This window comes from Schistocerca serialis, chromosome 3, assembly GCF_023864345.2.
Source record: "Schistocerca serialis cubense isolate TAMUIC-IGC-003099 chromosome 3, iqSchSeri2.2, whole genome shotgun sequence".
Taxonomy (NCBI): Eukaryota; Metazoa; Arthropoda; class Insecta; order Orthoptera; family Acrididae; genus Schistocerca; species Schistocerca serialis.
In genome coordinates this window covers 834,261,035-834,282,596 of record NC_064640.1, presented here as the reverse complement: position 1 = coordinate 834,282,596, position 21,562 = coordinate 834,261,035, and the positions used below count along the sequence as shown (strand labels likewise).

Here is a 21,562-nt window from a genome sequence, read left to right as displayed (position 1 = left end):
TTACTACCAAGCTAGTGTCATCAGCAAACAGAATTATTTTAGAGTTACTCACAATATTAGAGGACATATCATTTATATGAATAAGGAACTAGAGTGGCCCCAACACTGATCCCTGGGGCATCCCCACTGAGACCCCACATCACAGCCATTCTCAACATTATGAATAATGACCTTTTACTCTCTGTTGCTAAAGTAAGAGGTGAACCAATTGTGAGTTAATCACCGTATTCCATAATGGGCCAACTTCTGGAGCAATATTTTGTGATCAACACAGTCAAATGCCGGAGTTAAATAAAAAAATATGCCTGGCATTCGAGACCTTCTGTTTGACCCATCCAGTACCTCATAGAGGAAAGAGAATATAGCATTTTCAGTTGTTAAACAACTTCTAAAGCCGAACTCTACATTTGATAGCAAATCGTGTGATATAAAATGATCAATTATCCTTACATACACAGCCTTTTCAATAACTGTAGCAAACACTGATGGCATAGAAATAGCTCTAAAATTATCTACATTATCCCTTTCTCCGTTCTTATAAAGTGGCTTTACTACTGAGTACTTAAATCGTTCAGGAAACTGACCATCCCTAAAGGAAAAATTACGAATATGGCTAAATACAAGGCTAACATGTGCAGCACAGTATTTAAAATTCTGCTAGGCACTCCATCATAACCATGAGAGTCGTTAGTCTTCAGTGATTTAATTATTGACTCAATCTCCCTCTTGTCTGTTTCACAGAGGAGTATTTCAGACATCAATCTCAGAAAGGCATTTGCCAAGAAAGTTATATGATTCCCTATAGGAACTAAATTTTTATTTAATTCACCAGCAATGCTCAGAAAATGATTGTTAAATACCGTACATATATCTGATTTATCAGTAACAGAAATATTTTTACTGCGAACTGACTTAATATTGTCGAGCTTGTGCTGCTGACCGGACGCTTCCTTTGCAACTGACCATATGGTTTTAATTTTATCTTGTGAATTCGCTTTTCTGTTTGCATACCACATACTCTTAGCCTTCCTAATAACATTTTTAAGCACCTCACTACTGTCACTTGGTTGTGACTACTTCTAACATTTTCATTTAATTCCTGCTTTGTTCTACATGATATCCCACTAGTCAGCACCCAGGCTGCCTATTACTGTTAGAACCCCGTTCAGAACATTCTAATGGGAAGCCACTCTCAGAGAGCACGAGAAATGTATTACGGAAAGCATTACATTTATCATCTGTTATTGGCACTATAAACATCCTGCCACACTTGTTCCTTGACAAGGTTTAAAACACTCTCTAATGCTGTTGGATTAACTTTCCTACATAGTTTGTAATTAAATGTAACATTTGTTTGAGTACTAAAGCCTTTGAGTGTTAGGATTTGTGCATCGTGGTCTGAGAGGCTGTTCACCCTTTTCCTAACAGAATGCCCATCCTAGTAACGAAGAAAGAATAAAAATATTGTCTATGGCTGTGCTACTGTTCCTCTGCACCCTAGTTGGAAAAAACACAATCTGCATCAGATCATATTAATTTCGGAGATCTACAAACAGCCTCTTTTTTTTTCTTTCTCCCCACCATCATATACAAAAGTTATATTGAAGTCACCACATATAACAAATTTCTGGTACTTCCTACAAAGTGAATCAAGAACACTCTCTAGCTTGAGCTGTCTTTGTGACAGGTAATTCCAGAAGTGTAAAACCCTGTTGGCTCTGCAGATTCTTCCACCAAAAGCATGTGATGTTTTACTTTGAGTAGCTCAGAGAAAATGTGCATAAGCACAGAAACTGGAAATCTGTGATAAAGAAAATAGGTTTCAGTTTTTGAGGATAAACGTTACTGGAAGATGAACTGTTACTGATTTCAACAATTTCCAGTAGGTGGTTTTTGCCAAAACTGTTTTACATTTCTGTAATCACAAGTATTCCACACATGGAAAAATTGCTGCCTGAAAAAATGTATCAAAAGAAAATTCATTTGTGGAGAAAACTGTGGAATTACCGATGCGTGCCTGAGCATTTGTAAAGGCTTGGAAGGGCTTGCCTTAAAATCTACTAAGCGGTTACGAAATGGTTCCTTATTGGTCGAGCAGAACTTCTTAAGAACTCACAAAAATTGGGTGGCTATGACGTAACTCGAGCAAGGGTGTGGTCACATGCAATGATATTATTGACATAGATATCTCAGAACTAAAATGAGAATTACATCACAGGAGATAATGGATGTGGAACAAGGACATCAAGGAACAATGGGGCAATTGAGAAGACTGCCACCTCAACTGCAACTTTCATTTCTCCGATGCTACATTATGGCAAGGTTCCTCCGACTTAGGCATTATGTACCTAACCCTATGTGTTGCAATAAATGGCCATACAATACTGAATTGTGAAGGTTAAGCAACCTGCACTGCCCTGGTCTTGAATTGGTACCCTCCTGGGCTCTGCTGTGCTGTGGCCGGAATGCCCTGGAAGGCAGATCACTGGTGGGAAGGTGTAAAGTCTAAGAAGGTGGACTCGGGGCCTGCAGTCAGACTGATTGTGGTGAAGGCTCAGACTCATGGTGGTTGCTTGTAGAACCATATCACCTCTCTTCATGGTTGGTGCTGCCAGATTAGAACCCTTTGGCTAGAAATACTGGGTGTTTGTACTCGTTAGGTGCTCATTTGTTGAGCCAATGCACTGCTTCTAACCACGTATGGTGTAAAAAGTCCATCACTCAAAGTTGTGGAAACTGCCCAGCCAGTCCTGCAGAAATCCTGTCCTCTTGCTGTGTCATCAGTATTGCAATTGAGGCTGGATCAGCCCAGAGTGTATGAACAGGCCAGTTGCCACAACTGCCATGACAGTGTTTTGGCTCCCGCCAGCTTAGAAGGCTTTTTGTACCTACTGAGGCAGAGCTACTATTTTCATAGTAGTGCCCCAAAAATAGTGGCTGCTCTACATACCTCCCTTCTTCAGTATACTGGGTCTCTGCCTCTGGTTGATCTGCAAAGACTCAACGTACATGAAAAACAGTGTACAATATATTCATTTGCTCCTTATGTGCTTGTCAGCTTGAACCGCAGTGTTCAGCAGCTGTGAACTCAATCTACAATTCTAGCTAACTGGTTTCCAGTTTACGTGTATCTAGTAACGTAGTAACGTGCCTGAAATCTCCACTACAACTGACAGGATAGTGTGCTCAAATGCCCACTCTTGCTTACAGTTACTTGACAGTAAATTCATCTCATGGACTCCTTGTAAAACTGCACAACAGAATTCAACTGTTAGCATTGTTGGCACTTACGCAAAATGTCGTTTGCCATAAAAAAAGAAATAAAAGCCACTTAAGTGTACCATGCTGTTAGGTGCATCAGCATTCTGTCACATAAGTAAAAAATCTGCAGACCATTTTAAATGCTAGGAAACAGATTCCATAGCTTTTGTACATTAAATGCTCACATATAACAACAATTTTTAACCCTTCATTTCCCACTTTTTTGTGGATTATACATGATTGATAATCCAGTCTGCTGGTAGCTGGTGTAGTGGGGGTTCACATGGATGGGCAGCCCTCCATTTAAGGCAGATGAAGGCTGCACAGAACAGAGTCAGAAGTTTTGTGGTGCTGGATACTGTGAGACTAATGATCATAATGGTCATAACTGTAAGACACTTTTTCCTGCTATTGCTGCACATGCTGAAGGATTTATTCCACAGATATATACTCCCTCCTGGGTTGCTACGAGTTGGTTCAGGCAGAGGATGAGGTCAGATTCTAATGTACCATTGAGTTAGGTCAGATTTAATGCTGGGAGCACTGGCTAGTACAACTGTGTTTATGTTATGTTCTACTGCTGTGATGTTAAGCCATATATCCCTCCCCCAATGTGGTGCTGGAAGTTCGGCCATGTGTCTTCCCATGTTCTAAGATTCTACAAGAAATGAATCTCAAGGATAATGGACGGTAGTTTTGTGGATCATTTCTACTATCCTCCTTGTAAACATATGTGATATGTACTTTCTTCCAACTACTGGACACAGTTTTTTCTTTGTGATATTAGATAGGTTATAGTTAGAAGGGAGGCTAACTCGGCCCCAAATTCGGGATGGACTCTGATAGGGATTCCATCAGGCCATTAGCTTTGTTCAGTTTTCATGCTTTCAGCTGTTTCTCAGCTCCACTAACACTTACTGCGCTCATCTTTTCAGTGGTAGAAAGATTAAACTGGGGCAATTCTCCAGGGTTTTCCAGTGTAAAGGAACATTTGAAAAACAGTTAATCGTTTGTGCTTTTCCTTTGCTACCCTTAATTTCAGTTTGTATCTCATATGCAAGTGACTATACATTAACTTTGGTGCCACTAACAGCCTTTACATACAACCAGAATTTCTTTGAGTTTTATGTAAGATCATTTGACAGTATTCTGCTGCAGTAGTCATTGAAGGCTTCATGCATTCCTTTCTTGACAGCCAAGTATGTTTCACTCGGCATCTCTTATCCATAGCCGTATGCTTTCTTTTACACCTGTATGTAGTAGCCCCGTTTTTTTTAGAAGTTTCTTTACAGTGACTGTAAATCGTGGAGGTTTCCTCCCATTATGAACTGTTCTACTGGGTACATATCTTTCCAGTGCCTGGCCAACTATTCTTTTAAACTTGAGCCAGAGTTTCTCAACATGCTCCTGCCGTGTGCTGATAGTTTAAAGTTCATCATTGAGATATGGCACTACTGATTTTTTGCCTAGTTTACTGAACATATATACCTTTGTGTTAGTTTACCTTTGTACTTTGGTAATCATTGTTGCAACATTCGTGTCATGATCACTAATACCAGTTTTGATGTAGACATTCTCAAAGAGATCAAGTCCCTTAGTTGCTTTATTGATCCAATATATTTCCATCATGAGTGAGGTTCTGAACTATTTGTTCTAGGTAATTGTCAGCAAAGGTATTTAGTACATGTTGTCTGGTCATGTTCACTACTAAGAAAACTGCAAGTTTCCCAATTTATTGTTGGATGATTACTGTGTGATTGGGGAACTTAGGCTTAAGTTAAATGAGGTTTGGTTTAAAATTTTCAGTTAAATCAGGAGGGGAATGTGGCAGTGGATAGAAGGATCCAATCACCACTTTATGACCACTCCTGATACTGAGTCTTGCCAAGTCAGCTCTTGGATATGCCCATCATCTACTGCCCCATCACTCTTTTTTAAAATCCCCCTCCCCCAGCATCCAACCAACCACATTTGTGCTGTTGCAAGGTATTTAGTACTACGAGGACATGCCAAAAAGTAATGCCCCCGAATTTTTTATGTGAAAACTCTTAAAGCTTGCTATATAAAACAGATGTTATTACCATGTCTTCATGTCTAAATATTTGTTTCTCAACATACACACAGGTGATGGACACATTTCCACAAATGAGAGACAAGTTTGTAATTTAAAAAAAAATTTTTTTTTTAATTTATAGACACAATCACATGTTTATGACACAGTCGTAACCGGTTTCAGCCATGCAATGACCATCTTTAGATTCTAAAGGCGGCATACACTGAACACAGGTTCATGGGTTCGACAACGCATGAACCTGTGTTCAGTGTATGCCGCCTTTAGAATCTGAAAATTGTTATTGTATGGATGAAACTGGTAATGACTGTGTCATAAATATGTGATTGCGTCTACAAATAAACAAAAAAAAATTTACAAAATAATCAGTCATGCATTCCATAGACAAAATGTCCTTATTTCCAGAGACAAGTTTGTTGATACCGCCACTGTAGAATGTTTGACTTTGTTGATGGAGCTACAACCTCACCTCTGCTTGCAACACTTCATCACTATCAAAGTGAAGGCCTCAAATGTGTTCTGTAAGTTATGGAAACAGATGAAAATTGGATGGGACCAAGTTGGACTGTGTGGAGGATGATCAATAACAATGAACTCGAGGCATTGAATTGTTGCAGATGTCGCAGTGCCCATGTGGGGTTTGGCATTGTCATGCTGAAGGAGTGGGTGATACGTGTATGGACAGGCTCTTCAATTTCAGAACCCGATTACAGCACGCTGTTTCTCGTGCACAGACTTGTTTTATGCTCAACTCGGAGACCTCTAGTGGCAGATGGCTGCAAACATGTAGACATGAATTATAAAGATGTAGAATATTCATAATTTTCGTTTTATTTAAAAAGTGTTAAGTTTTTACATAAAAAATTCAGAGGCATTACTTTTTAGCACACTCTGGTTCCCTTGCTGTGTTTGCCCCTTAATCATTTGTAGGACGTATGCAATGTGCTGTATTCCCCTATACTTCTCCAAACACATCTTTTTCTTTGCTTTTTGATGTAACATTGATAACATATCCTCCAACCTCCTCACCTTATTCTTCATCTCCCATGCATTAAATGACAGTGTCACCATCAGTCAGTGACTGATGATAACATCCTCTTGGCTGGTAAATATAACTTAACTTTCCAACTGATGATCCTCTGGCACTGCCGTTCCACTCTTGCTGATGAGATACAGCACTGCCATGATAGGATTCCCCTGATCCCCATCTCTGGTGCTCAGCAATCTGGGAAAAGGAATCTAATTACTCTCCCTCTCTCCCCTTTGAAAGATCTGATGTCTCCTGACACAATTTGTTGAATTTATAAATAATACATCCTTGACACGTTTAACACTTGTGTATTTTCCCCTTTGTTAATATGTGCATTGCTTCTACAATCTTGTAACTGGTGTCCAACCCCAATGCGCTTTTCATACTGAGGCTGATGACATTGACTCTGGACATGCCCTGATCTTCCACACCTGTGACACCTTATGTCAGCAGAAAACGCACTTTGTTTATTGCACACCCCTATTGCTATATCAATCTCCTCTAACTGCGTACCAACGTAATGGCAGCTTCCAGGTCTGTCAGACTATCTGTCTGAACCCTCATAGATATGTTGGGTGGCATGCTCCTGTGGAAGGCATCTAGTGCCCTATTATGTCCAGCTTCTTGGAGTATAATCCTGTGTGTCTCCTCACCCCCCCCCTCCCCCTCACCCCACTCCCACGACCCTCCCCCCCTCGCCAGCTCATCTGTGTGTTCACTAACTTTCCAGATTCTCTCAGCATAACTTCCCACTGTCTCATTGTATTCCTTCGCTATTCCACTTCACTGCTCATGTTAAAATCTAACACCATTGTATTTTTTTATAGCGTTATTGGATGCCCTTCCTCCACTCCTCAAATGTCGGTGCAATTTTTAAGCGTTTCATACAGGTCACAATAGCTCTTGCTTGTATCAACATCGTGCTTGCCATTTGCAATAGCTGACTATCCACCCTACCCCAGACCTTTGCTGTGGTTCCCAGGTCATCTAAGAAAGACATCACATCCTCAGCTGAGAAGGGAGTAATCAAATTAATGGCAGCTGAATCTGTTGGAGAACTAGCTTGCTTGGACAGTACCTCCGTTTCCTTCCTAGTGACAAGTTGCCTAGGCAACTCTTCATTATCTGTCGTCATTGCACTACTTGATTAACCAACAACTGAATCGCCTCCTGCTCTGGAACACCTATGTTCCAGATTTGACCATTGCGGAAACCTTACCTGCAGTACATAACCAATTATACAAAACAACATCACTGTAAAACAATGTTTTTCACATTCGTAACCATACTGTATTATTCACACTTTGATGCCTACTCATTAACTTCTATGACTTGGCACACTGGCTAGCAGATGACCATAAATTGCCATTGCCACAAAAGTCTGATGAATCAGCTGGTTCTAACAGCTTCACAAGTGCTACCCATAAAACCAGCTGACGTCCTTCCTTGAACCCACCTCCCGTGCACGCGAAAGTAGGGAAAACAAAAATTCTTCACTCACTCCACTGTATGTTGATACTGAGAGTTGCGGCTGTGATGTGATGATGCATGAAGCTGCAAACATCAGCGGTGGTCAACTTTTCCAACACTACGTGGATGGCTTCTATGGTGGTAGGGTTGGATGATAACAGCGGTGGGTGGTTGTCGAGATGTTGGCCATCATTAACATGTGAAAAAAGCATCTCATTAATCAAATATTTTATTCAGGCTCGAGCTACAACACTCGTAGTGCTGCAACGTACCGACTACGCCCCCTTGTGGCATGTGGTGAGGACAGTGTGTATAGGAGAGCTGAGGCCAGCTGTGATGCAAGTGACCAGAGGAATGCTGACGCCCTGATCTGTGCAGTGGCATATGCACCAACTATGCACGGCGAGGCTGCTTGTGCCAAGGTCTGCTGTGGCATAGGGAACTCGGTAATTAAAGCAGGGGATATCAGCCCTCAAAAGTGGAACTTGCCCTAGTGGACGAAGGTGCTCAGCACCAGGATACCTGCAGCAGTGTAGGACCCCCCTGCGGTTCCAGGGGTTAGAATAGGCCCAAGGTATTCCTGCCTGTCATAACAGGCAACTAAAAGGAGTCTCAAATGTTTTGGCCTTCAGTGAAGGCCCCCGTAGGGTTTGATCTCCATTCTCCAAAATTCTTGTGAAAAGCGAGCTAATTGGGGAAGGGGGCCTTACATGGTGCATCGTGTCCCTAGTGCACTGAAACCTTCAGCGTTCTTTATCACCGTGACTTTGCAGTTCCACTCATTCTCCATATGTTTCGTGAGGGTATCTTCCCGCGTGCCTTTTCCTCCATCCACTGTGCGGTGTCTCTTTCTGCGCTGACGATGATCATGGACTTCTTTGCACCTCATATCCAACATGGTAGTCAGTCCGTTGCGGTGGGGCTGCAGTGTACCCTATTGGTTGTAGCCCCCTGACAACACAGTCTGCCCAGTCACAGGCATTATTCGCCTGTGACAAGCTGGGGGATGTTTCTGTTTCCATCACACCCCATAAGAGTATCTAAATATGTTCCAGGGTATTCTGTTTCACCGGGACTTTCTTTTGCAATCTGATGATGAGCTGCATTCCAATTTAGAGCGGCGAGGGGTTCATTTTGTGCGGCGCTTCCATCGGGGTCCGAGGGATAATCAGGTTGCCACCAGTGCCTTCATCTTGGCCTTCGAGGGTGACACATTACCTGAGAAGGTCAAGGTCTGCTGCTGTGATGTCAAGCCATATATCCCTCCCTCAATGTGGTGCTGGAAGTTCGGCCATATGTCTTCCCATTGTACTTTCAGTGTCACCTGTCGAGATTGTGGACGTTCTTCACATCCCAATACTCTATGTGCCCCCCCCCCCTCCCCCCCCGCCCCATATGTGTCAACTGCAGAGAGCACCATTTGCCTCGCCAGACTGCAGGATTCTACAGAACGAAAGGAAAATCATGGAATACAAGACACTGGACTGACTGACCTACACTGAGGCTACGAGAAAATTTGAACAGCTACATCCTGTGCATATGACATCCTCTCATGCCACCACTAAGACAAAGGTTGTAGCCCCATCAGTTCTGCCATTTACAGTTGGCTCTCAGAGCTGTAAGACTCCACCTGCCCCTTGATGGTGGGGGGCACTTCTATCCCTGTTGCTCCTGCAGCACCTACTTCGGAAGCAATTATCCCTCAACCATCAGGGCATAGTCCCCACTTCTCAACTGGAGAAGCATCAGTCTTCTTCAGCTCCTCTCACTAAGAAGGGGTCTCTTGGGTCGCTCCCTTCCCAGGTTCCTACCAGTTGGAAAGTGGACACCCACCAGTGGCTGAAGCGCCCACAGGCAGCTGGTCATAGGGCTTCATGATCCTCCTGTGTCCCTTAGTCTGAATCAGCGAAGCTCTCCCAGCCAGAGAAACCTAAGGAGCAGCGAGATAAACCTAAAAAGAAAAAGACCCCCAAGAACCAAGACACTGCGGTGGCACCCACACTACCACTACCTACAGGCTCTGAATCTGAGGTGGAGATTCTGTCGTCCCCCGAGGACCTATATCTCGCTGGCCGCTCGGACACAATGGATATTGATTGCACAGGTACTCAGTAGGTGGTAGCAGGTGACCCTGAGGCATAAATTGCCTCCTTGAGTGCTTCATGCCTTCCCAGCCTCATGATAATGTCATCCTCCAGTGGAATTGCTGCGGTTTTTCCCACCAGCTGGCTGCAATATGGTAGATGTTAAGCTTGCATTGCCCTCCAGGAAACCTGGTTCCCGGCAAAGCGGACCCCTGCCCTCCGCAGCTATAGGGGATATTACAAGAACCATACCGAATATAATAGTGTCAGGTGTTGTTTGCATCTGTATCCTGGACTAGGTATGTAGTGAAACTGTGCCCCTTCAAACTCTTCTTGAAGCTGTGGCTGTCTGGAAATAACAGTCCGCAATGTACATCTTCCTCCAGGTGGTGCCGCATCCCTGAATGTATTGGCTGCACTGATTCATCAACATATTTTTATGCCCATAACCCCTTGTGGGGTGGCACCACGCTTACTGGTCGAGGTCGAAAATTTACTGTCTAAACTCGACCTCTACCTCTTAAATACTAGGGCCCCCACACATTTCAGTGTGGCTCATAGTACTTACTCGGCCATTGATTTATTACTTTGCAGCCCAGGACTTCTCCCATCTGTCTACTGGATAGCCCACAATGACTTGTGTGGTAGTGACCACTTCCCCATCTTCCTATCACTCCCCCGGCGTCATTCCCCCAGACGCCTACCCAGGTGAGCTTTAAACAGGGCAGACTGGGAAGCTTTCACCTCTGCTGTTACCATTGAATCTCCCCCACATGGTACCATTGATGTGGTGGTTGAGCGGGTTACCAGAACAATCATTTCTGCAGCAGAAAATGTAATCCCTTGTTCCATAGGGTGCCCCCAGTGGAAGTCAGTACGTTGGTGGTCGCCGGAAATTGCTGAGGCCATTAAAGAATGTCGATGAGCTCTACAGTGACATGAGTGGCACCCTTCCCTGAAGCACTTAATAGCTTTTAAACGTCGCCGTGCCCACATTTGCAAACTTATAAGAATAGCCGGCCGGAGTGGCCGAGCGGTTCTAGGCGCTACAGTCTAGAACTGCGCGACCACTATGGTCGCAGGTTCGAATCCTGCCACGGTCATGGATGTGTGTGATGTCCTTAGGTTAGTTAGGTTTAAGTAGTTCTAAGTTGTAGGGGACTGATGACCTCAGCAGTTGAGTCCCATAGTGCTCAGAGCCATTTTTTTTTTTATAAAAAGACGAAAACAGGTGTTATAGGATAGGTACATCTCAAACATTGGGTACCATATGTTGCCTTCACAAGTCTGGACGAAGATCAGATGTGTCTTTGGGTACCAGACCCCGACAGATGTCCCTGGCCTTAATATCAATGGAGTGTTATCTACCGACGCAAACGCAATTGCCGAGCTCTATGCTTGAGCCTCTGCTTTGGAGAATTACTCTGCAGCCATTCGTACTCTCAAACGGTGGATGGAAGGGAAATTCTTCTCATTCACTGAACATCACAGTGAACCCTATAATGTTCCATTTACTTAGTGGGAGCTCCCCAACGTCCTTGCACATTGTCCTGACACAGCTCCTTGGACAGATCGGATCCACGGTCAGATGATTAAACATCTCTGATCGGACTACCAGCGAGACCTCCTCATGATCTTCAACCAGATCTGGTGCAACAGCATATTCCCATCACAATGGTGGGAGAACACCATCATTCCAGTGCTAAAACCCGGTAAAAACCTGCTTGATGTGGATAGCTACCAGCCAATCAGCCTCATCATAATTCTTTGTAAGCTGTTAGAATGTATGATAAGTTGGCAGTTGTGTCGGCAGTTGTGTTGGCTCCTGGAGTCACGTGGCCTACTGGCTCCATGTCAGGGCCACTTCCGCCAGGCTCGCTCTACCACTGATAATCTTGTGTCCCTAGAGTCTGCCATACGAACAGCCTTTTCCAGATGCTTGCTGTCTTTCTTGATTTGCGAAAAGTGTATGACACTACATGACGACATCATATCCTTGCCACATTGTATGAGTGAGGTCTCCGAGGTCCACCCGTGATTTTTACCGAGAATTTCCTGTCACCTTGTACTTTCCATGTCCAAGTTGGTGCCTCCCATAGTTCTCCCATATCCAGGAGAATGATTCTGAGGACTGGTTTTCAACACTTGATTGACTTTGCTCCCCCACCTTCATCAGCTTAAGCGGAAGTGCTGGCAGCCCCACAGTGACCTCCGGTGCCTGAGCAACACCAACTGGGGTGCAGATCGTTCTACACTGCTGCAGCTCTACAGAGCCCTTGTTCAGTCCTGCCTTGACTATGGGAGACTGGTGTATGGTTCGGCAGCACCCTCAGCCTTGCAGTAACTAGACCCAGTGCACCACTGTGGAGTTCGACTAGTGATGGGAGCTTTTAGGACAAGTCCAGTGACCAGTTTACTGGTGGGGGCTGGAGTCATTCCATTACAGATCAGGCGTGCACAACTGCACGTGAGTTAGATCACACACATTCGTAGTTCTCCTGAGCATCCAAATTACTGTCTCCTTTTCCCAACCATCGTGGTTCATCTCCCGCATCGGCGGCCCAGGTCAGGGCTTAAGATTGCTGTTTGCATCCGATCCCTTGTCTCTGAATTGGAGTCCTTCCCTTTACCACCTCTACTCAAGGTCCATTCACATACACCTCCCGGTGTAAACCTAGGCCGTAGCTTTGTCTGAATCTTTCACATGGCCCTAAGGACCCAGTTAAACCCGTGGCTCTCCGCTGTCACTTCCTCTCGATTCTTGACATGTCCCGGGGCTCTGAAGTAGTTTACACCGATGGCTTGATGGTCACGTTGGCTTCGCCTGTGTTCACAGAGGACATATTGAACAGCATTTCTTGCCAGATTGCTGCAGTTTCACTGCAGAGCTGGCGGCCATATCTTTTGCTCTTGACTGCATCTGTTCATGTCCTGGTGAGTTGTTTCTTCTCTGTAGTGACTCCTCAGCCTCAAAGCTATCGACCAGTGCTACCCTTGCCATCCTTTGGTAGCGACCATCCAGGATTCCATCTATGCCCTGGAATGGTCCCATCATTCAGTGTTGTTTGTCTGGATCCCAGGGCACGTCGGAATCCCAGGCAATGAACTTGCTGACAGGCTGACCAAACAGGGTACACGGAACCCGCTTTTGGAGATCGGCATCCCTGTAACTGATGTTTATTCATTATTACACCGCAAGTTTTTCAGCTTTGGGATAAGGAATGGCATAACCTCGGTACGCATAACAAAGTGCATGTCATTAAGGAGGCTGTGAATGTGTCGAAGTCCTCCATGTGGGACTCTTGCAGGGACTCTGTGGTTCTCTGTCGACTCCGCATTGGCCACACTTGGGTGACCCATGGCTATCTCCTGCGCCATGAAGACCCACCTCAGTGTCGGTGCGGCATCCAGTTGACAGTGGCCAATATTCTGTTGCACTGTCCTACTTTGGCTGCCATATGACGTAATATTCGGTTTCCAGACTTGTTTCCATTCATTTTAGCTGACAATGCCTCATCGGCTGATTTAGTTTTATGTTTTATATGTGAGGGTGGGTTTTATCATTCTATGTACGTTTTTGCGCATGTCTTTTGTCCCTCTGTATCCTCCACCCTAGTAGTTTTATGCTGGAGGTTTTAATGTGGACTGATGACCATAGATGTTAAGTCCCATAGTGCTCAGAGCCATTTGAACCATTTTAATGTGTTGCAGAGTGGTTGCCTTATCCTCTCATGATCAGCCAGCCATGGTCATCTGCTCTCTTGTTTTAATCCCTTCTACCTGTTTCTTGCATGTCTCTGTGGTTTTCTTGTCCTATTTTGTCCATTGTAGTGTTCATTGCTCTTCTGTCTTTCTTGTGGTTTTTTCCCTTTCTCCCATTTTTGTGTTGTAAGTCGCATTTGTTTTATTATCGCCCTTGTGGAATTGTTTTAATAGGAACAAGGGACCGATGACCTAGCAGTTTGGTCCCATGCCCCCCTCTTTAAATCAACCAACCAACAAACAAACCAATGTAGGATGGTGAATGACTGCATTGTCCTGGCCTTGAATTGTTGTCCTCCAGGGCAGAAGTCCGCTGTGGCCTGAGCAAGTTGCAGGGCAGCTCGCCAGTGCGAGGGCACCAAGTCCAAGAAGGTGGACTGTGAGTCTGGTGGTGAAGGCTCAAACTTGGGGTGGCTGCTTGCAGGACCAAATTACCTTGTCAACTGACATAGCCCTCTCCTCATGGTTGTCACTGCCAGAGTGCATTCCCTTTAGCTAGAATTACTGGGTATTTGTAGTGGTTCTGTGCTCATTTTGTTGCTGCGATGTACTGCTTCTAACCATGTACAGTATAATAAGTCCAGCACTCAGTGTGGAAACTGGCCATCCACCCCCACAGTAGCCATATCCTCTTGCTGTGTCATTGGTATTGCAATGCTCAGGCCAGTTCAGCTCATAATGTGTGAATAGGCCGGTTGCTGCAACTGCCATGATGGTGTTTTGGCTCCCGCCAGCTTCTAAGGCTTCTCACACATACTGTGGCAAAGCTGCAATTTTCGTAGTAGCACACAAATAATAGTGGCTGCGCTACATACATCATCAGGCCTGCAAATTAAAGACGTCCTTCCCACCCCTCCTAAAGTGGTATTCTGCTCCTCACCCAACCTCCACAACATCCTGATCCATCCCTGTGACACTCCCACTCCCAACCACTGTCGCGGGGGTCATATCCCTGTGCAAGATCCAGGTGTCAGACCCGCACCATTCACTCACACAGTACACCCTACTCTAGTCCTACCCCAGGCTTATCCTGTCCCACCAGTGGCAGGGCCACCTGTGAAAACAGCCATGCCATATACCACATTTGCTGCAATTCCTGCACAGTGTATTACCCGTGTATGACCACTGCCAAACAGCAACCAGGAGCAGAGTTGACCGACCACCCAGTGGCAGAACACTCTGCTGAGCACAACATGCAAGAGTTCAACAGCTGCCTCACAACCCATGCCATTTGAGTTCTTCATCCAGGTATCAGCTTTTCTCAACTACATGGATGGGAGCTATCCTTGCAACATGTCCTCCATTCCCACACTCCTCCTGGCATCAAATTTCTGCTAACCCACTGCACCCACACCCTCTACGCAAGTCTCCCCTCCATCTGCTCTGTCACCCCTCCCAGTGCACTTCTCCATATTATCATCATACACCACGACTCACTGGCTCTGGTGCCTGTATGTCACATTCCTATCCTGCATACCAGCTGCCTCCCTCTTAGCCGTCGGCTATCTTTCCCCAACCCCTCCTGTCGCTTCCTGCCTCCTTACTTCTTCACCCGTCCACTCCCTCCCTGACAACACACAAAACACCTAACCCCAGTATACTTCCTAGACTGCAGGCCCAGTGATATGTGTTCAGCTGGCCCAATGTAACTGCAAAAGTATGTGGGTGTGTGCGCATATATATGTGTACTCTAGTTTGTTAAATGATTTGTCCCTAAGCTAGTAAAGTTTTCATTCATTTTGTGTGCATGTCTGTGACTCAGCACTTATACTATTCAGTGAAGTGCCTCATTGATTTCTTAATTATTTACATCTACATCTGTACTCCGCGAGCCACCTTACGGTGTGTGGCGGAGGGTACTTATTGTACCACTATCTGATCCCCCCTTCCCTGTTCCATTCACGAATTGTGCGTGGGAAGAACGACTGCTTGTAAGTCTCCGTATTTGCTCTAATTTCTCGGATCTTTTCGTTGTGATCATTACGCGAGATATATGTGGGCGGTAGTAATATGTTGCCCATCTCTTCCCGGAATGTGCTCTCTCGTAATTTCGATAATAAACCTCTCCGTATTGCGTAACGCCTTTCTTGAAGTGTCCGCCACTGGAGCTTGTTCAGCATCTCCGTAACGCTCTCGCGCTGACTAAATGTCCCCATGACGAATCGCGCTGCTTTTCGCTGGATCATGTCTATCTCTTCTATTAATCCAACCTGGTAAGGGTCCCATACTGATGAGCAATACTCAAGAATCGGACGAACAAGCATTTTGTAAGCTACTTCTTTCGTCGATGAGTCACATTTTCTTAGAATTCTTCCTATGAATCTCAACCTGGCGCCTGCTTTTCCCACTATTTGTTTTATGTGATCATTCCACTTCAGATCGCTCCGGATAGTAACTCCTAAGTATTTTACGGTCGTTACCGCTTCCAATGATTTACCACCTATGGCATAATCGTACTGGAATGGATTTCTGCCCCTATGTATGCACATTATATTACATTTATCTACGTTTAGGGAAAGCTGCCAGCTGTCGCACCATGCATTAATCCTCTGCAGGTCCTCCTGGAGTACGTACGAGTCTTCTGATGTTGCTACTTTCTTGTAGACAACCGTGTCATCTGCAAATAGCCTCACGGAGCTACCGATGTTGTCAACTAAGTCATTTATGTATATTGTAAACAATAAAGGTCCTATCACGCTTCCCTGCGGTACTCCCGAAATTACCTCTACATCTGCAGATTTTAAACCGTTAAGAATGACATGTTGTGTTCTTTCTTCTAGGAAATCCTGAATCCAATCACAAACCTGGTCCGATATTCCGTAAGCTCGTATTTTTTTCACTAAACGTAAGTGCGGAACCATATCAAATGCCTTCCTGAAGTCCAGGAATACGGCATCAATCTGCTCGCCAGTGTCTACGGCACTGTGAATTTCTTGGGCAAATAGGGCGAGCTGAGTTTCACATGATCTCTGTTTGCGGAATCCATGTTGGTTATGATGAAGGAGATTTGTATTATCTAAGAACGTCATAATACGAGAACACAAAACATGTTCCATTATTCTACAACAGATTGACGTAAGCGAAATAGGCCTATAATTATTCGCATCTGATTTATGACCCTTCTTGAAAATGGGAACGACCTGCGCTTTCTTCCAGTCGCTAGGTACTTTACGTTCTCCCAGCGATCTACGATAAATTGCTGATAGAAAGGGGGCAAGTTCTTTAGCATAATCACTGTAGAATCTTAAGGGTATCTCGTCTGGTCCGGATGCTTTTCCGCTACTAAGTGATAGCAGTTGTTTTTCAATTCCGATATCGTTTATTTCAATATTTTCCATTTTGGCGTCCGTGCGACGGCTGAAGTCAGGGACCATGTTACGATTTTCCGCAGTGAAACAGTTTCGGAACACTGAATTCAGTATTTCTGCCTTTCTTCGGTCGTCCTCTGTTTCGGTGCCATCGTGGTCAACGAGTGACTGAATAGGGGATTTAGATCCGCTTACCGATTTTACATATGACCAAAACTTTTTAGGGTTCTTGTTTAGATTGTTTGCCAATGTTTTATGTTCGAATTCGTTGAATGCTTCTCTCATTGCTCTCTTTACGCTCTTTTTCGCTTCGTTCAGCTTTTCCTTATCAGCTATGATTCGACTACTCTTAAACCTATGATGAAGCTTTCTTTGTTTCCGTAGTACCTTTCGTACATGATTGTTATACCACGGTGGATCTTTCCCCTCGCTTTGGACCTTAGTCGGTACGAACTTATCTAAGGCGTACTGGACGATGTTTCTGAATTTTTTCCATTTTTGTTCCACATCCTCTTCCTCAGAAATGAACGTTTGATGGTGGTCACTCAGATATTCTGCGATTTGTGCCCTATCACTCTTGTTAAGCAAATATATTTTCCTTCCTTTCTTGGCATTTCTTATTACACTTGTAGTCATTGATGCAACCACTGACTTATGATCACTGATACCCTCTTCTACATACACGGAGTCGAAAAGTTCCGGTCTATTTGTTGCTATGAGGTCTAAAACGTTAGCTTCACGAGTTGGTTCTCTAACTATCTGCTCGAAGTAATTCTCGGACAAGGCAGTCAGGATAATGTCACAAGAGTCTCTGTCCCTGGCTCCAGTTCTGATTGTGTGACTATCCCATTCTATACCTGGTAGATTGAAGTCTCCCCCTATTACAATAGTATGATCACGAAACTTCTTCACGACGTTCTGCAGGTTCTCTCTGAGGCGCTCAACTACTACGGTTGCTGATGCAGGTGGTCTATAGAAGCATCCGACTATCATATCTGACCCACCTTTGATACTTAACTTAACCCAGATTATTTCACATTCGCATTCGCTAATAACTTCACTGGATATTATTGAATTCTTTACTGCTATAAATACTCCTCCACCATTGGCGTTTATCCTATCCTTGCGGTATATATTCCATTCTGTGTCTAGGATTTCGTTACTGTTCACTTCCGGTTTTAACCAACTTTCCGTTCCTAATACTATATGCGCACTATTTCCTTCAATAAGAGATACTAATTCAGGAACCTTGCCCTGGATACTCCTGCAGTTTACCAATATTACGTTAACTTTTCCTGTTTTTGGTCTCTGAGGACGGACGTTCTTTATCAACGATGATAATGTCCTCTCTGGTAAGCCGTCAGGTATTTTATCGTTTCGCCCAAGGGGGGGTCCCTCTAACCTAAAAAACCCCCGTGTGCACGCCACACGTACTCTGCTACCCTAGTAGCTGCTTCCGGTGTGTAGTGCACGCCTGACCTGTCTAGGGGGGCCCTACAGTTCTCCACCCAATAACGGAGGTCGATGAATTTGCAACCATTATAGTCGCAGAGTCGTCTGAGCCTCTGGTTTAGACCCTCCACACGGCTCCAAACCAGAGGACCGCGATCGACTCTGGGCACTATGCTGCAGATATTAAGCTCAGCTTGCACTCCGCGTGCGATGCTGGTTGTCTTCACCAAATCAGCCAGCCGCCGGAAGGAACCAAGGATGGCCTCAGAACCCAAGCGGCAGGCGTCATTCGTTCCGACATGTGCTACTATCTGCAGCCGGTCACACCCAGTGCGTTCAATAGCTGCCGGAAGGGCCTCCTCCACATTACGGACGAGACCCCCCGGCAAGCACACCGAGTGCACACTGGCATTCTTCCCCGACCTACCCGCTATTTTCCTGAGGGGCTCCATAACCCGCCTAACGTTGGAGCTCCCTATAACTAATAGGCCCGCCCTCTGTGACTGTCGGGACCTTGCCGGAGAATCGGCCACTGGCCCAACAGGCGAGGCATCCTGTGGTGGCTCGGAAACGATGTCATCACCACTAGGAAGCACCCCGTACCTGTTGGAAAGGGGTAAGGCAGCTGCCACGCGGCCAGATCCCACCTTCGCCTTTCGGCCAGGCACGCGCGAGCCCACCACTGTCCGCCATTCACCCTGGAGTGATGGCTGACCGGTAAGATGCTCACTGCCGGAAGACGCAGCGACATCAGGGGTTCCATGTGATTCCAAGGCCACCGAAGTAGGCATAGGTCTCACCACAGTTGCCCCAACGCCACTACGAGCCGACGCCTGCGCCTCGAGCTCGATGAGCCTAACAGACAAAGCCTCCACCTGCCCCCGAAGAGTGGCCAATTCTCCTTGCGTCCGCTCACAACAACCACAGTCCCTACACATGACTATGTTTACCCTACTCTATACGGTGACAAATTCCCAAGATAATCTTCTGATGAGCTACTCTGATAATCAAGAAACACTCACTGAAATACGAGACGCGAAAACTACGCTAGGTTTTCCCAGAAAAACTATTTAAAGGCTAAGCGCAGCAAATAAGTACAAAAACGCTTTATACAAACAGTACTCGCTGCTGCTGGTGCTGTCGCTCTGGCTGTCACAAGACAACTGCTGATTCAAGTGACTAGTGGCTAACGGACGCGAAACAAACAAAAGACGGTTTTAGGGCGCTTTCTGTTCTAAACGATCAAGAAAACACTAAGAAATCTAACACGAAAACTACGTAAAGTTTTATCAAGAACTGTTAGTTACTATGCAGAGCAGATAAACACAAATAGAATCCCTTCCTTAGTGGAAGGTCGTAAACAAAATGCAAAATAAACGCTTTATACAAACAGTACTCGCTGCTGCTGGTGCTCTCGCTCTGGCTGTCACAAGACAACTGCTGATTCAAGTGACTAGTGGCTAACGGACGCGAAACAAACAAAAGACGGTTTTAGGGCGCTTTCTGTTCTAAACGATCAAGAAAACACTAAGAAATCTAACACGAAAACTACGTAAAGTTTTATCAAGAACTGTTAGTTACTATGCAGAGCAGATAAACACAAATAGAATCCCTTCCTTAGTGGAAGGTCGTAAACAAAATGCAAAATAAACGCTTTATACAAACAGTACTCGCTGCTGCTGGTGCTCTCGCTCTGGCTGTCACAAGACAACTGCTGATTCAAGTGACTAGTGGCTAACGGATGCGAAACAAACAAAAGACGGTTTTAGGGCGCTTTCTGTTCTAAACGATCAAGAAAACACTAAGAAATCTAACACGAAAACTACGTAAAGTTTTATCAAGAACTGTTAGTTACTATGCAGAGCAGATAAACACAAATAGAATCCCTTCCTTAGTGGAAGGTCGTAAACAAAATGCAAAATAAACGCTTTATACAAACAGTACTCGCTGCTGCTGGTGCTCTCGCTCTGGCTGTCACAAGACAAGAAAGAGATAGGTATGGCATTTCTGAAGCTACTTACATTATTTCCAAGTTTTAGAGTGACAGTAACTCATGTTTTTTCCCTGATTTGGTATTCTGCAGACATTAAGGGCATTACTAAATAGCTCCAAGAGCCACAGGAATACTGTGTGATGAGTGTTTATTACCAGGAGTGCCCTAGGGCAGTGTAATAGGACTGATCTTACTCCCTATATGCATAAATGATCTGATGGACAGGGTGAGCAGCAGTCTGTGGCTGTTTGCTGATAATGCTGAGTTGTACGGGAAGATGTCATTGAGTGTCTGTAGGAGGATACAAGATGACTTAGACAAAATTTGTAGTTGGTGTGATGAGTGATAGCCTGCTCTAAATCTAGAAAAAATTTAAGTTAATGTAGATGTGTAGGTAAAACAAGTCCATGATGACCAAATGGAGCAATACCAGTGTGCTGCTTGATACAGTCATGTCGATTAAATAGCTTGGCATAATGTTTCAAAGTGATATGAAATGGAACAAGCACATAAGGATGGTAGTAGAGAGGGCAAATGAGTGACTTTGGTCTTTGGAAAGTGGACATCATATGTAAAGGAGACCGTGCAAACCATTCTTGAATACTGCTAGAGGGCTTGGGATCCCCACCTGGTTGGGTTGGACATCAAAGCAATTCAGAGGTGGGCTGTTAGATTTGTTACTGGTAGGTTCAATCAGCACACAATTATTATGGAGATGCCTCATGAACTCAAATGGAAATCCCTGGAGGGGAGAAGATGTTTTCGCAGAACACTGTTGAGGAAATTTAAAGAACCAGCATTTGCAGCTGACTACAGAAAGATTCTGCTGTTGCCAACATACATTTTGCATAATGACCATGAAGATATACCCCCTGCAGGTCCGGGGGTTAGAATAGGCCTGAGGTTTTCCTGCCTGTCGTATGAGGAGACTAAAGGGAGATTCACACATTTTGGCCTCCATTCTCCAAAATTTTCCCGAAGAGCGAGCCAATTGGGGAAGGGTGCCTTACAAGGTGTGTTGTCTCCATCTTGTATTGAGATCTTTAGCCCACTTTCTCGCTGTCGCTTTGCAGTCCTGCCCATTCTCCATCTCTTGGGTGAGGACATCTTCCTGGGTGCGTTTTCCACCAT

General features: G+C 44.8%; 1 protein-coding gene across 1 annotated transcript in view; it reads left to right on the top strand.

The window, feature by feature from the left end:
- The window catches only part of LOC126470840 (heat shock 70 kDa protein 14-like), a 213,947-nt gene that overhangs the window by 29,886 nt on the left and 162,499 nt on the right, over positions 1-21,562 (top strand). The window lies entirely within an intron of this gene.